The sequence below is a fragment of the Spermophilus citellus genome (assembly GCF_964194105.1).
Source record: "Spermophilus citellus genome assembly, chromosome: 1".
Classification (NCBI taxonomy): domain Eukaryota; kingdom Metazoa; phylum Chordata; class Mammalia; order Rodentia; family Sciuridae; genus Spermophilus; species Spermophilus citellus.
This window is the reverse complement of record NC_138182.1, coordinates 11,097,731-11,113,950: the sequence shown is the minus strand read 5'-3', so window position 1 is coordinate 11,113,950 and position 16,220 is coordinate 11,097,731. Positions and strand designations below refer to the sequence as shown.

Below are 16,220 nucleotides of genomic sequence, written 5' to 3'. Positions count from 1 at the left end.
GGTAGAGCACTCGCCTAGCACAATGCAAGACCCTGGGTTTGATCCTCAACACCACATAATAATAAATAAAATAAAGGTATTATGTCCAACTACAACTAAAAAATAAAATATTAAAAAAATATTAGCAAAGTTAATCTAGCAGTATATAAAAGGTGTTATACATCGTTACCAAGAAATGTTTCACCCTCGCAATGTAAGATAGTTTAATATTTAAAAATTAATGACTCACCAGAGGAGCACATTAAAATAGAAAAACCCGGGCTGGGATTGTGGCTCAGCGGTAGAGCGCTCGCCTAACACGGGCGGGACCCCGGTTCAATTCTCACCACCACATAAAAATAAAGGCATTGTGTTGTGTCCATATACAAAAAAAAAAAAAAAAAAAAAAGAGAGAGAGAGAGAAAGAGAGATTCTCTCTCTCTCTCTCTCTCTCTCTCTCTCTCTCTCTCTCTCAAAAAAAAAAAAAAAATAGAAAAACCTTAAGATGATCTTGAGAGATGCAGAACAAGCACTTGACAAAATTCAACAAATCCGGGACAAAAATTCTCAGTAAACTGGGAATAGAAGATGACTTTCTCAACCTGGTAAGAGGCAGCTAGGAATCACTGACAGCCTGCAGCCTTCCTCATGGTGAGTGACCAAACAGGGCCCCCGGTACTGGAGGAAGGTGAAGACGTCCACTCTTCCCAGTTCCATTCAGCAGGAACTATCTAACTATCCTTTTACTTTTCCCATTGACATGACTTTCTGTATAGAAAATACTAAGGAATACACAAAAAAGTGATTAGAACTAAAGAGTTTAGCAAGAATTTAAGATACAAGGTCAATATATAAAAATCAGCCAGGCATGGTGGTGCACACCTGCAATCCCAGAGACTCAGGAGCCCAAGGCAGGAAGATCACAAGTTCAAGGCCAGTGTGTTTTGATGTGTTTTGATGGAGAATGGATGTAGTTAAAATGCTTACTCTCCCTAAGTTGGGCTATAAATGCAACTTAGACTCTATCCCAAAATAAAAATAGATAAATAAAAAGGGCTGGGAATGTAGCTCTGTGGTAGAGTGCCCCTGGGTTCAATCTGCAGTACCACAGAAATGAATAAATGGATTAATTAATAAATGCAATCAACTGTATTTTTATATATTGGTAGAGAAAAAAATGGAACTTGAAAATTTAAAAACTCTAGTATTATTTACAATAGCACCAAAAAAAAAATCGAGATACTAAAGGTCAAATTTAACAAAATGTGTGCAAGACTCAAGCACTGGAAATTCAAAAACTGTTGAAATTCAGTATCTAAGTAGAATGGAGATATACTGTGTTTTGATGGAGAATGGATGTAATTAAAAATGCTTACTCTCCCTAAGTTGGGCTATAAATTCAACCTAATTTTAATGAAAATTTCAAGGTTTTTTTTGTAGATTGATAAGCTGAATCTAAAATTTCATAAAAGGTCAAAGGATCTAGAACACTCAAAACGATATTGAAAAAGGTGAACAAAGTTTGTAGTTGAAAACCTCAAAGCTACAATACAGACAGCAAGGAATTAGACGAAAGATAGACATGGAGATCAGTGCAATGTTCTTTGGCGGGTAGGATGTGAATGTACTAAAACCACCCACTTGTACACTTGAGGATGGCAAATTCTGTGGAATGTAAATTGTGGCATTTAAAAAAAATAATTTAAAAAAATCAATGGAAGAGAGTGCATAAGTGGATCCACCCTTGTATGGTCAACTGCTTTCAGTAGAGGTGCCGAGGGAATTCATGGGGTGTGGACAGTCTTTAAACAAATGGTCCATGTCCATGTGCAAAAAACCCCCTCATCTTCACTATGTGTTGCTAAACTTAGAATGTATCCAAACGTAACAGCTAAAACTTTTAGAAAGGAAATCTTTTGCTAGAACACAAAAAATCATTTTAAAAATAGTAAGTTTGATAGCATGAAATTTTAAAACTTCTGAAGACAAGTAAATAAAAAGGCAAATGCAGACTAGAAGAAAGTATCTGCAAAACTTATATCTGGTAAAGGACTTCTATCCAGAATGCAAAAAGAACTCCCATGACTCAAGAAGAAGAAAATAACCTAAGTAATAACAGGCAAAAGATGGCATGAACAGATGTTTTACCAAAGATGAATGAATCTCAAGTAAGCAATGAAAAGACACAACTAGTAGTCATTAAGGAAAAGCAAAAAAAAAAAAAAAAAAAAATCACAATGCTGCTATTACATATGTATTAGTATGGCTAAAACTGAAAAATACTAGCATCAAGTGTTGGCAAGGATGTAATATAACTGAAACTCTCAGACATTTGAAACAACTTTGGAAAATAGTTTTGACAGATTTTATAGAGTTAAACATACATTTGCAAGCTCACTTTGGGGAATGAAAATATCCAAGATTGGGCTGGGGTTGTAGCTCAGCAGTAAGTAAGACGCTCGCCTAGCATGTGTGAGGCACTGGATTTGATCCTCAGCACCACATATAAATAAATAAAATAAAGGTATTGTGTCCACAGCTCTTCTGTTCATAGCAGTCAATAACTGGAACCAATCCAGAGGCCCATCACCTGGAGACCGCGTGAACTAATCAAGGCGCAGAGATACAAGACCCTGGATAAATTTCAGGGCACAAGCCAAATGAGAGACACCAGACACCCAAGACTGAATACTGTGTGGAAGAGAAGGCACAGGACAGGGACAGAAAACAGGAATGGCTGCAAAGGGGCTGGAGGAAGGTTTGGGTGACACAGCTGTCCTGGGCCTTGACTTACATGAGTACATATACACTTGTCAACATTCGCTGAGCTTAAAGAAGAAACCACTGGACCTGTAGTTGATGGTGGATTTCATTGCATGTCATTAACAGAGACAATTTATCTGAAGAAAAGGCCAGCTCTGGAATGCAGTCATCTTCCTCCCACCTTGGGTTACCTGGGGTCATGTTAGTGCCAGTCTCAGGCCTTCTCTTGGCCACACAGGCTCACCCAGGCCTCTTCTATCCAGTTTGAAGGGCTGGGGCTGGGGCTCTCTGTCCCAGTTCTCTGTCCGAGGAGCTTAGCTCCCCTCTATTTCTAGACGACATGATCCACAGCCCTGAGCTCCAGGTCCAGCACCGTGCCTGGCGGCTGTGTGGCTCCAAGCCACTTCCCCTGGCGTCCCAGCGGGGATTTGGGGGAGTCAGCCCTGGATTAGTCTCAGGCACATGCGGCCTGCTGGACAAACACTTGCTTCTATTGTTTTCACCTACTGACCCCTTCAGGCTGAGGACTCTTATATCACTTGACCCCAGGAGTCCCTTCAGCCGCCTGGGGTTTTGTGAGAGACGCTCCATGTCTTCACATAATCTTTGTTTTCCTAGACTCTTGGCCAAGGTGCTTTTGTGTGTGTTCCTAGGACACAGTGTCCTACAGCACAATGGAGTTATTTTTTAAGAGCCAGAGCATGTGATCTAACAACACTGATATGTGTGCAAAGTAGGTCAGAACCTTTGAAATCAGGAGCATCTCTGACAGCCCAGGCTGCGCTTCCCCCTCTCCTTCAGGGCTCAGGGAGGGAGTGGGGTCTCATTTCATCACAGTGTACCCCTGCCCACCTCAGGGGAGCTCTGGCGACACTTGCCTGAGTCTCATTAAACACTAACTATCCAGGACGCTTCAACCTCTGGGTTCAGGTTCCCTGTTACACTGCTCCCGTGACTTTTCCATTAATCATCCCCAAACTTCCTTGCACTTTGTTTTACATTGCCTTGTGGTTACATCTTCTTCTGGTAGAAGCAGGATTTCCACACTATTAAGAGCTGTCCTGGAGAGCTGCTTACTCTGACCATCATGAATATAAATGGCCAGGGAAGTTCTGCCTCTTGGTTCATTGCCCAAGTTCTGGACCCATTTTAGAACTGGGTCTTACCAAGAAGGACTCTTCTGAGACATGTGGCCTTTGTCTTTGCTGGTGCTATTAACCCAGAAATGATGAGATTTTGAAATGTGTAGAGCGGGTCAAAAATGGCAGCAGTGGGCATCTCTGAAGGCCACATGATACCACCTCAGAAGAAAAGCCCTCCCTGCAGAAAACACTCCCTTGCTCAGAAGAGCTGGGCTGGGCTGGGGCCCTCCACTGCCCTGAGAGGAGCCTGGGCTCTGGGCCTTGGCAAATGGACGAACCTCTGAGCCTCGGTTTCTGCTGTGCTGTGATGCCTGGCACCCCACAGAGGAGGGCTGCACATCCCCTGAGGGTGCACGGGTGCATGGGTGCCTGGCTGTGCAGGCCCAGCAGATGGAGTTGTTCTGAATGAGAGAAACCACTAAAAAAACACTGATTCTGCCCAACGGCTACTCCCCAGAGTCTCCCTGCTCGGAGAAGGTGCTGGACACAGAGCCTCGGACCTGGACCTTCTGCAGCCCTTCTGCCAGAGTGAGATTCTAAGGGACTGGATTTAGGGAGGCTCCTGGGGGGCCTCATTTAGCCTTCCTGGGCTTTGGATGGCTCTGAGAAGGGGATAGAAGCGCTCATCTTGCTGACCGCACAAGCTCCAGTTTAAGGCTGGGTGATTGGGAGCAGGTGGAAGTATCTGTGAAACTGTATCCTACATCCTATGAGATGACATATCTGCCCACCACCTGTGTGGCCTTGACAGAGAGCACCCCAGCCGTTCTGCACAGTCGAGTGTGGCGAGGCTGCGTTTCCGTCGCCCTGCCCATGCACTTGTGTTAACTTCACACAGAAAACCCTCTTCCCCCAGCAGCCCTGTCCTCTCTGAGCCTGTGTCGGTGTCATCCCGACCTGCTCTCCAGAGCACCTGCCACTGCCAAGTGAAACCTCCTGCATCGACTGACCTGGCCCTCCTGGGACCTAGGAGGAAACAGCACACAGACCCTCCCCCAGGCCCACGGCTGGTAAGCAGCAGGGCTAGGACCTGCCCTTGGGGATCTGACTCCGAGTTCAAACTCTTCCTTTCTCAGAAACAAGCACTGCCAAGCACCTGCCCTGTGCCCCCAGCTGAAACACTCACCTGGAACTGTAAAGCACACACGGCCGACTTGGGTAAACCCAAAGTCCATGGCTGTCGTGGGCTGACTTGGGTCCCCACCATATCTGCACTGTGTCTGGAGGTGAGACGATTAAGTTAAAATGAGGTCATGAGAGTGAGCTCCAGTCCAGCAGGGCCAGTGACCCCCGAAGAGGAGATTAGGACACAGACACACACAGAAAGGGGCACTGACAAGCCAAGGAGGGAGGCCTCTGAAGAAACCAACCCTGTCATGCTTTGGTCTCAGAATTCCAGCCTCCAGAACCAAGAGAAAATAGACTTGTGCTGTTTAAGCCCCTGTCAAAGAACTGTGTTGTGATGGCCCAGCCTAAGCCATGTTGGCAAGAAACAGTGCAGATGAAGCCCACCTCTCTCCCACCCTGTTTGGGAACATCAGCTCCTGGTAGCCTCTACCCACTGCCCGGGCCTGGGCCTGCCCAACAGCCCTGGACCTGCCACTCACACTCGGGCTTCTGGTCTCCCACCTTCCTCTCCAGCCAGTTCCTCTCCAGAGCCCCCATTCATTCAATTTCAGTTATTTTTCTCCTTTTGTCTCCTTTCTTTTTGTGATGCTGGAATCAAACCCATGGCCTTGCACACGTGAGGCAAGTGTTCTACTTAAGAGCAGGTGGCACACCGTGACCCTCTCACCCTGCTCAGAGAGCAACATTGTAGAGAAAACCAGATGCTGGTCATCTGGTTCTTGGAATTCCCAATTAGCCAATTTCTTTTTTCTATTTGGATCACAAAGACTTGACAAAATAGTTTCTAATATTTAGTTTAAAATTCCCTTCACCAACAGGAAGGCGGGCTATCCAGGGTTACAGCTCACCGTTTGTTCCACACGTGCACACCACACTGACTACAGAGGTCACTCTGAGTTCACTGTGTCAGGTACAGTGCTGGACAAGGGCTACCAGTGCCCACTGAGGCCATGGACTTGACCACTGTCCTGCAGCTCAAGGTCTATTACAGTGGACACACTTATCCAAGGGGGGGGGAGCCATTGGTGGTGGGAGGGGCAGTTTAATTTTATATTTATGCTTTTGAATTACCACCTTCTTGATTAAAGGGGTTTCAAGCTCTGCGTACTGTAGAAACAGAGAGGGCAGGCACACTAACTCATTGTCATAGGACTTTCCAGAAAAGACTTCTGCTTAACCTTCATCTATGTGGAACGTTCAATGAACCAAAAAGCACCTTTTCCTAGTATCAAAGATTTAACATATCTAAACCTATATTTTTTAGAAGATACACCTCAAGCATGCAAATTATTTAAAAATATGTAAAAATAAATATGAAGCCCAGTACAGTGGTACACACTTGTAATTCCAGAGACTCAGGAGGTTGAGGCAGGAGGATTGCAAGTTTGAAGCCAGCTTCTGCAATTCAATGAGGCCCTGTCTCAAAATTAAAAGTGCTGGGAATGTAGTTGAGTGGTAGATTCCCGTGGGTTCAATCCTCACTATCCCCCCACCCCACACACACCTTCAGAATTAAAAGTTAGCCCTTTCCAAGTTAATACATGTTAGCCCTTTAAACATACCATCATTTTATGTAACTCTGAGACTGTTTCCTGGAGAAGGCGAGTACGCATTTTAAGAGCGTATGTTTTTACTCTTATGCTTCTAAGTTGACAAACATTAAGCAACAAGAAGGACCACTCAAAGAATGCAGAACACGTGACGTGGTTTGCTTTGAGCACCTGGTGTCACCAGCATAACAGGTCTGGGCTCCAGTGCTCTGAGCTGGACGTGCAGGCAGCTGGGCCTCCAGAAGTCTCTGGAAGTTCCTCACCCATCTCTAAGTTTCTAAAGTCCCAAGATATGTCACTGATTGCCCAGAAACTCTTAGAAAGGCTTCAACGGCTGCTCAGATGCCATATCACTACTTCTTTGTCCATGTGAAAGTGCCTCTGTGAGGGAAAGTTGTGCTGGGTCTCCTCGGGAGCTTGCAGAGTATCCAAGAAAACCCCCTCTGAGGACAGTCTATAGCCCTTTCCTCACCTATGTGAAACACAAGGGCAGAGCAGCTGCAGAGCTCGAGGCCCAAACACCATGGCATTATAGTGACAGGGGGCAAGGTGCAATGACACTGGTCTTAGCTCCCTGACTAACGGAAGTAAGGGAAAATATTGACGCAGTGGAGGGGAACTTGGGAAACACAGGGATCAGCACATGAGGACCACCCTTTGAAAGCAGGGAGATTTATTCTGCAAAATCCTCCAGAAGCAAGCCTTGGAGATGCGTCTCAGATGAACTCATCTGCAATGCTCTCTCTGCAAGCAACAGGCAAAGGGTTGCTATTTAATGCAAAGACATTATGAAAGTTTCTCTGAGTTATTTATCATAAACACTGCAATTTTGTGATATTGTTTTCAGATGGTAGCTGTTTGGTATCATTCCTGGAAGCAGGAGCCAGTGCAGGCACAAGAACACATGCTTTTGCAGTAGGTGGGCCACACTTCCCTGTCAGCCTCGCCCTGCCATCTTTTAGCTGTGCGCCCTTGTTCAAGGATTTTCGTCTCTCTGAACATCAGTTATAGCACTGAAAACCAGAACGAATAATGCCCACCTTGAGGACTAATGGATGGAGATAATATATAGGCAAATTCTGGCTTTCAGGTGATTTTTAAGAACTATCAGTCTCCTTCTGACAGAAGGGTAAACCACAGAATTAGAAGGGATAGCTACTAGCCTGCATCACAGATACAGAGCCTAGCATACAGCTGTATCTGATAAATATTCCTTTTAAACTTTTTGTTTTTTGCAATGCTGAGGATTGAACTCAGGGCCTCTCACATGCCAGGCAAGTGCCCTGCCCTACCTCTGAGCTACACTCCCAGTCCTAGTTCCTTTTAAAATTACATATCCATACAAAAGTGCATATACCAATTACCTAGTATGTTTGATTAATGTTCTTAAAAATCATATAGACTCTTCTCTTCACTGATAAACATGGTACAACATGGCACACTGAAAATGGCATGGCTTCCATGTTTCCAGCAGCAGCATTCACAATAGCCAAGCAATGGAAGCCACCCAAAGAAATTCTAGTACAATATGAATAAACTGTGAGGACACTATGTTAAGTGAAATAAGCCAGTCAAAATGGACAAATAGAACATGATTTTACTCATATGAAGTATCTTGAATAGATTTACAGAGACAGAAGATGGAATGGTAGTTACCAGGGACTGGAGGAAGAAGGGAATGAAGAGTTATTGTACAGACCTTCAGTTCTGCAAAATGAAAAAGTTCTGGAACTGAATAACAGCAAAGATGGCCCAATGATGTGAAGATACTTAACAATACTGAACTGTCACTTAAAATTGGCCAAGATGGTAAATTTTATTATGCATTTTTCCACATTAAAATTAAGCTTTCTGAATGATGTAACTTTTAAACTTTTAATAATGATGCAGGGTCATCATATAAATCATGTGGACTGTGCTGCTACAGATCCATGCAGTTTCCTGCCCAGAGCTGAATCCCATCACCTTTCAGGAAGTATTCTAGAACCTGCCTTCTTGAATAACTACCTGGAATTAGGGTATAGATTCCAAGGGAAAAAAATGAAACTTGACACATCTCTACCACACAATGTTTGTGAACATCGTCAGAGAATTAAAAGACATTAAAGCTGGAAGAAACTTTAGAAATTACATGTTAAAGCTGAAGAAAGTGAAATATGGACTTTAAATGATTTATCAGAAATCACCCAAGTAGTCATCACGAGAGTGGAAAGAAAAACTGTTTCCTAGGCTGCCCTAGGATTCTTGGGCAGGGAAGTCAATGGGCTGGGTTATGCTTGCCTGTGAACTGCACTGTTTAATACACTGCCACCAGGGGGCAGCAGGGGTATTAGGCTGGTATTCTAAAACCCCTGGATTAAAGGCCACATGCATTTCCATTGTCCCTTCCTCTCATCCTCACCCAGATATATATGCACATATATATGACTGCATTAAAATAATTTCAACAGCATATCATTTAAAGATGATTAAAAAATAATTTTAAGCCGGGTGTGGTGGCACACACCTGCAATCCCAGCAACCAGGGAGGCTGAGACAGGAGGATTGCAAGTTCAAGGCCAATCTCAGCAAACTTAGTGAAGCTCTAAGCAACTTAGTGAGACCCTGTCTTGAAATAAAAAATAAAAAGGGTTGGGGATGTGGCTCAGTTATTAAGAGTCACTGGGTTAAATCCCCAGTACCAAAATAAATAACTTCAAGCAAAACAAAGATTTAAGTCCACTGGAGGTAAGATCTTTACTGATCCTTCACTACTTCTGACATTTCCTAGCCTTAATTGATGTGAGGGTCAATTAATGTTAGTTTTTAACCAAAAGTTACTTGACTACAGAAGTCTATCCCATTTCTTCAACACTTTGAACCAAACCTTCCTAGTTCTAGGTTCTAAGGCTTCCAACCACAACAACCTCAAAAACCCACTGGCTTTCTGCCCCCCATCTTCCTTCCTGTGTTAGCTCAACTTTTTTCTTTCTAAAGTCCCTCAGTTAGAAAGGAAGGTATGTCAATAGGTCTGACTTTCCAGCGGCATTTTGGAAGCAAAAGAGGGAGAATCAAGTCCCAGAGAAAAACCTCCACACCATTGTTCTTCCAGGTAGTTAACAGAACCCTCCAACCCCTGGGTTTTAAACAGAACCACCAACTAGAAGCCTGAACCATAGAAGCTAATGGGTGAGGCGTGAAAGTACAGACAAGGCCTCCTTCAGCAATGACCCTGTGTGTCTGAAGACTTTCATAGTCTCATCTGGTGGGAGGAGCGACGACTGAGGACTGACATTAACAGTGCATTTTGAGGGCTGGGATGTGGCTCACTGGTAGAACACTTGTCTGGTATGCATGAGGCCCTGGGTCCATCCCCAGTACTGCAAAACAAACAACAGCAAAACAAAAACCACAAACAATGCATTTCAGGAATTAACGTAGGCATCAGCTCCACACTTTGAAGCAAGCGTGACCAGTGACCAGTCCCTGAATCACCTGAAGGGGGAGGCACAGGATAGGGAAAGTCAAAGGGTCTCCTTCTTTGTGCTGGCCATGGCTTCACAAGGAGAGAGGTGGTCAAAGGCAAGCTCTGACTTCCGTTTCAGAAACATGGAGAGGTCCATTGTTTCAAACCATGACAGTGTTCACTACAGTTAAAAGCCATCACTACAGTTAAAAGACTCTCCATGTGCATCCAATTTGCTGTCAGGTAATTAACTATTCACCCATCAACCTAATCTAGCGTGAAACCGGTGGCAAAAACAAACACAGTACCATTGGCCACTAGCACTAAAAATAGGAACAAGATACTCACAGGGGCCTGTGATGAACTGATCACTGAAAAATTCACACCCAGATATTAACATTCACACTCCATCTCTCAATGGGTGAGATTTAAGAGACTCCAGTCTGTAAAACATTCTGGTTTTAATCGATTTTTCAATATAGAATATTTGCCATTTTTAAATGTAGAAAATCATCAGAAAAATCAAATACTTATTTTTATAACAAGAATTTAAAATAAATTTAATTCTCTCATTTATTCAAGATTAAATATATTCTTTTATAATCTCAAAAACCTGAAATTAGATAATTAACAGATGAAAAAAGAAAAAAACACACATCTATTAGGATGGCTCAAAATAAAACAACAAACAATCAAAAAAACCCCAAACCAAACCCAAACCTGATCATATGAAGTGCTAACAAGGATGTGGAGCAACTGGAACTCCCTCACATTGCTAGTGGGAACACAAAGGGGTAGAGCCACTCTGGAAAGTTTCCTGTATAATTAAGTCCAGCAGTGTCTTATAAAAGTAGCGGATCACCTACCAGCAATTGTGCTCCCAGGGATTCACTCTAGAGAGATGAAGTTTTCTTCAAACAAAACCCTACATACATACGTTTACAGCAGCTCTCTTCATAATCACCAGAGGCTGAAATAATCCAGACGCCTTCCCACAGTGGATGGACATACTGTGGACGTCCAGACCACGACATCAAAAAAGGATGCCTGCACGGATGAGGGGCAAAGACACTGTCTCGGTGACAGAAGCCAGTCTCAGAGGTTCTATGCTGCAAATTCCATTTTCATGACATTTGGGAGAAGGCAGAACTTCTAAGGATGGGGAAGAGATGACTGGTTACCAGGGAGGCCTGACTAGGAAGGGCAGCAGGAGGGAGTCTTCTGGATGTTCTGGTGATGGAAGTGCTCTGGGGAGCTGGATTGTGATGATGGTTACAAGAACCACCACATTTTAAAACCTCAGAACTGCACAAAAAAGTCGATTTCACCATATATACATTTAAATAATATATTCACATATTATTCAAGCAACTACTTTGAAATTAAGTAAAAGGTAGAATAAGAGCACTCAGAATTGAATTGAATCAGTGCTTGACACACATTTACTATTAAAAGGTTCATGAGGTGTAGAAGTGAGTATGAGGAATGGCTCTCACCAACTTCAACCAGAACGTGCTGCTGCACAGACTTTGCTCTTACAAAATCAAGGAACTACAAAATACAGTATTAGATATTATGGAGTTTTTGCTCAATAATTAGGATTTTAGTTATGTAAGAAAAGAATCTTTTAAACAAAATTCCTACTGCAACATTTGGGGATGAAATGACATGATTTATAGGATTTGCTTCAAGATTCTCCAGAAGCAAACAGTAAAACTGAGTCGGGGTGGTCCCTGATGCTCGTGGCTGGTGCAGGAGAAGTTTTACACTCCACTTGTAAGGTCTGGGCAATGATCTTAATAAAAGACAGAGAGAGGGATGGGGGTGAGGAAGAAGAAGAAGGAGCAGAAGGAAGAGGAGGAGAAGGAAGAGGAGGAAAAGGAGGAGGAGGAGGGTCCCCTACCTGGAGGAGTCTCTGCAGGAACAACCTCATTGTTAAGCATGAAGGACAGGAATAATATTTCCCTGGTCTTTCTTCATCAGGGGTTCATCATTTACACGGACACAACTAAAGTATCAGAAAGACTGGAAGAGGAAGTAGCTGTTTTCTAAGGGAGCCTGGATCACAAAGTTGACCTTGAAAACCGTTCACTGGTAAAGAGATACTGGAACTTACGAGGCCACAGAGAAATTTTTGAACATAAAACCTGCTCTTTTCTTTTTTTTTTAAAGAGAGAGAAAATTTTTAATATTTACTTTTTAGTTTTCGGCAGACACAACATCTTAGTTTGTATGTGGTGCTGAGGATCGAACCCGGGCCGCGCCCATGCCAGGCGAGCGCGCTACCACTTGAGCCACATCCCCAGCCCAAAAACCTGCTCTTTTCTACTGGAGATTCTAATCCCAAGCAATGCCAGTGGCAAACTACTCTAGACACCAGTTTGTCACTGGTGACTTTGTTACAGACATTCTTCAGAAGTTACATGAGAAAACACTCGCTTATGCCACCACTGCAGGTTGCATATCCCTTAACTGGAACCCACAGGTCTAGAAGTGTCTCAGATTTCACAGTTTTCAGATTTGGGGATATTTGCATGGGGTGAACATTCCTGATCTGTAAATCTGAAATCCAAAATGCTCTGAAATCCGATACTTTATCACTCAAAAAGTTTCAGGTTTTGGAACATTTCTGATTTCTGGGTTAGAGATGTTCGACCTGTATATTGACACCTGGGCCAATGGAATTCGCAATGTGTGTTCAATTTGCTAGTCAGCACAGATGGAAAGTGACAATGGAGACTAGAGAAGCTAGTAAGAAGCAGCATGTAACTGAGCTTCTGGAAGGTTCGTGCAGTCAGCAGATCCAGAGTGTGTCACACCTGATTTAGGCCCTGGGACCTGGCACACCTGGCTCACCTGCAAATCTATCTGGCTTCTGCTATAAGAGCTTGCTGGTCGTAACTCCTCACTTAACTGTCACACTGACAGTGACCTGGTCTTTTCAACTACTCCTGGGAATAGGGTCAAACGGTTCTCTATTCATTTATCAGGTGGTCTGACTCCCACTCGAGAGTTTGTATCAAGCTTTCATCAACGGCACCTAACTTCACAGAAAGCAAAATTGAGGGAGAAAGAGTCTTTGAAGCAGGCGGCTGTGATTATTTCCCAAAATGATGAAATGAGGAAGGCGCAGGCTTATTAATCATGAGAGTTCCCAGTCCCGCAGCCCTGGCTAACATGAAAACTCATCCTTCCCCTGAGGGACCCTTAAATAGGTAAAAGAGCTGCAGCAGCAGACACGTTGGCAGAGTGCTCTGCTCCTGAGAAGACGAGCAGTGCATGCCCCTTCTCTCCTTCTGGTGCTCTTGCCCTCCTGTCCTTCCGCTGTGGGACGGCCAGCATGAAGGCCCTGCAGACGCAGCCCCTACCCCTCCAGTCTTGGACTTCCAGCCTCCAGAACTGAGAGAACTAAATCTCTACTCTTTACAAATTACCCGGCCTCAGATTACAACAGCACAAAATGGACTAAGACGCCCTCCTACCAACGCTGAGGCCCGAGGGGCCTGCAGGGCTACAGCACACCAGCACCTGGGGGGAGAGCAGACATGGGGACCCTCCTTGAGGACAGGGGCAGCTAGTGTTAATGTGTCTGGGGAGCTGCTCTGCCCCAGTGGTGGCTGCTGTACTGCAGAGTGAAGCAGAGAGTAAAGGCTCCCCAAAAGGTCCAGGTCCTGACCCTCAGAACCGCACGTTCCCTGGCCCGGCCAACGGACCTTGCACCTGTGGGTAAGTGAAGGACGGCAGGTGAGATCGCCCTGGAGCATCTGGACCGGCCTGAAGTCCAATGCCAGTTGTCTTGCGGGAAGGGAGAGGGCCATGTGATGACGGACAGACACCAGCACGAGGCAGCCACGAGCAAGAGCAAGGGGTACTGGGAGCCGCCACTGGCTAGCAGAGGCGGGAGGGATTTCCCCACAGAGCTTCTGGAGGGAGGGCAGCCCCGCCCACACCTGGGTTTAGATTTTGAATCTCTGTGAACAGGGAGGGAATACATTTCTGTTGTTCTAAGCCTCCCGGTTTGGGGTACTTTGTGATAGAAGACCTGACACTAATATGGTTATGAATAGAGACAGCCAAGGCCAACAGGGCCTGCCATTCAGTGTGACATGATCACAGTGTCACTAAGACAGAAGAACTGCCGTGGGAAGCTACGGACTCTCCACCCTGCAGAATGATAGGTAGGTAGATACTCTCAAGGTAGCTGCCTAATCAGCCACTGCCCCATCAATATCTGCCTCCCATGTACAACCTCTAAGTTCAAGACCATGAGCATTTATGAACCCTGCACCCCAATGCTAAATCACCATGTCTTGTGGTCCTAGATGTAAGACACCTATAAAAACGGAAATGGAGCAATTTTATAGGATTCCTATGAACTTTGACTGGTTTTTACAGGTCTCCTACCTATAGAACCATGGGACATCATGGGTAGCACAGAACTGCCTAACAAATAGCTATGGAATATGAGCGAATATGAGCAAGTGGGATGAAGGGAGTCTCCCCTACCATTCTTTCTTTTATAAAGAAAACTTGTTTATTATGAGAAGTTTAATACAAAACTAGTATAATGACATAATTAAAGATTCCTCAACTACCCATCTCCAAACCACAACCCTTACCAGCAATGGCCTCATTTTAATGCCAAGGGTTGAGTATTTGGACATCATCTGGTAGAAATCGTCCCACTTGGAGTCTTCTTTTTCAGAGTCACATGTTCTCTGCTGTAGGGTTGGGATGCTGAATATTCAGCCCCCAAAGTTCCCCGTGTGAGAAGCTTGGTCCCCAGGGTGATTCCATTGGGGGGTGGTAGAACTGCTAGGAAGTGCAGCCTTATGGGATGTCCTCAGTTCACTGGGCACATGCCCTAGAAGAGGACCCTGGTCTTTTCCTCTTTACTCCCTGGCTTATGAATGTGATTATGGCCATGTGATCTCTGCCACGCTGTTGGACACAGCCACCAGAGGCCCAAAGCAGTGGGTCTGTCTGATCTTGGACTGGACCTTCAAAACAGTGAGGAAAAATAAATCTTTTTACTTTATAAAATAATTACCTCAAGAATTTTATTATAGTAATGTGAAGCCGATTAATACACCAGCTCTGATCACATGTTCACTTATCTGTGTTAACACGAATTTTTAAAAATCTTGAAATGGGCAGTTCTTTCCAAGCAAAACAAAACAAAAAACTATAAAAGGGAAACTGATATTTTTCACTATACAAAATTAAAATTTTCTGAAGAGCACAAAAACTGTAAACAAATACAAAAACAATTGAGGGAAAAGAGTTATAGTCTATATGACAAAAGATTAGTATCATTAACATATAAATAATTTTTATAAATCAATAAGATCAAAACTCAATTCAAAAATTGGTAAAAGAATATAAACACAGTTGCTCCTACTATTCTGTTTTTTTTCCCCCATAGTATTAGGGATTGAACCCAGAGGCATTCTATCACTGAGCTACGTTCCTTTTTTATTTTGAGACAGGGTCTTCCTAAGCTACTTAGGAACTTACTAAATTGCTGAGGCTGGCTTCAAACTTGTGATCCTCCTGCCTCAGTCTCCTGAGTCCCTGGGATTATATACAGGTGCCACCACCCCCGGCCCCTACTTTTTCTTTTTTTTTAAATTTGTTGTAGTTATAGATGGATAGAATGCCTTTATTTTATTTGTTGATTTTTATATGGTGCTGAGGATCAAACTCAGTGCCTCATGCATGCTAGGCAAATGCTCTACCACTGAGCCACAGCCCCCGCCCCCTACTTTTCTTAAGTAACAAAAAGACAAGGGATTCCAACTGGCTCTGTGTGCACTATCTGTCAGCATATTGCTTCAGCGCCTCTAGGATTTAGGAGTTAGGAATAGCTCAGAAAAGAGGAAATAATTCTCACCTGTAAGTTTGTTCAAAGCTGTGTGGCCCAGGAATCCAGGAGCACAGAGAGTCTGAGAGTCTTAAGTTTTCGGCTTTGGAATCCTTCCTCAGGATACAGGAGAGCACGCTTGCCTCACGCAGAGACCCAAAGGTCCATGTGCACCAAGTTTCTGGATCTCAGTCTGCTGGAGAGAGTCAGGTAAAATAAGAAGTGAGTAAAATGCCGTGTTCAAGGGAATTAAAACAAAAAACCCAATGCCTCTTGGAAGGCAATCTCAAACCCTGGGCTTGGTCCATGGAAGGAAAGTCTCCATTCAGTAGGAATACGTGATCCTCCAG

At 44.1% G+C, this 16,220-nt stretch overlaps 1 protein-coding gene across 6 annotated transcripts in view; it reads right to left on the bottom strand.

The window, feature by feature from the left end:
• Positions 1–15,999, bottom strand: part of GGACT (gamma-glutamylamine cyclotransferase) — a 34,244-nt gene extending 18,245 nt beyond the window's left edge. For all 6 annotated transcript variants that reach the window (XR_014022470.1, XR_014022471.1, XM_081297725.1 and 3 more), the window contains exon 1: positions 15,901–15,999. The gene's annotated coding sequence lies outside the window, so the exon portion shown is untranslated. The remainder of the gene's footprint in view (positions 1–15,900) is intronic.
• Between the last annotated feature and the right edge of the window lie 221 nt (positions 16,000–16,220).